This window comes from Macaca fascicularis, chromosome 3 (genome assembly GCF_037993035.2).
Source record: "Macaca fascicularis isolate 582-1 chromosome 3, T2T-MFA8v1.1".
In the NCBI taxonomy this organism is placed as follows: domain Eukaryota; kingdom Metazoa; phylum Chordata; class Mammalia; order Primates; family Cercopithecidae; genus Macaca; species Macaca fascicularis.
Genome location: NC_088377.1, coordinates 185981805 through 185982783, shown reverse-complemented (window position 1 = coordinate 185982783; position 979 = coordinate 185981805). Strand labels below are relative to the sequence as shown.

Genomic DNA, 979 nt, shown 5'->3' with positions numbered 1-979 from the left:
TTTATGAGTAATATTGTACTCTTTTTGGTATCAGATGAGAACCCAAAACACACAAATACATACTGACACATACGAAGATGTTTATACTGTGTCTTACATCGGTCGGAAGAGAGAGAGTTCCAAGAATTCCTGTGATGAGGGCTTAAAGCCAAATATTTTTTTTAAAATCATTTTATACATATATATTTTATTTTTTTCTATTTGGGAGAAGCTAGAAAATACACGTTACTTTTTTTTTGTATCTTATCTATTTTAGACTAAAATCTGCTGCTATTCAAAGAGTAAATTGTATCTTTGTGTATTCTTTTGATAGACATAGTAGGTAAGTTGTAAAAGTAAGTTATAAGTATGTATAAGTAAGTAAGTTGTATCTTTGTGTATTCTTCTTCTGATAGACATAATAATATAAGACAAACCCAATAACAGCATGCTATTTATTTTGAACACAGAAATGTCCTTAGTTCGGCCTAACTCTGTCCTTCCTTTTTGCTGATAGAAAGTCTTTGGCCTCATCCCTCATCTCAGGTCCTTGACGCCTATTTCTTGAGGTGTTCCATCCACTGTCAAAGTCCCCAGTCAGTGATTGTTCTTAGGTATGAGTATTCTCTTCCATCCTAATCCATGTTATCCACTCATCTTCCAAAAGGCAGCCTCTACTCCTAGAGCAGCTCAACAGGTTTCCGCCTCTACTCTTGATGGTGAGCCCAGAGTACCCTGTTGTCTCTGTGGCCCTAGGCTTCCACTTACCCTGCCCTTACCTCTGTGGCAGTGGAGAGGATATGGTAGCAAAAGAGAGCAGGAGTGATCCCCCATGTCCAGTCATCCTAGGAGATTGATTCCAAGGACCCTTCCCACCCCCCACAGATACCAAAATCCCCAGATGCTCAAGTCTCTGACATAAAATGGCTTAGTCTTTGCCTATAACCTATGCACATCCTCCTGTATACTTTAAGACATCTCTAGATTAATACCTACTACA

General features: G+C 38.6%; 1 pseudogene; it reads left to right on the top strand.

Moving 5' to 3' along the window:
• The window catches only part of LOC107129339 (olfactory receptor 2A14-like), a 150483-nt pseudogene that overhangs the window by 20098 nt on the left and 129406 nt on the right, over nt 1-979 (top strand).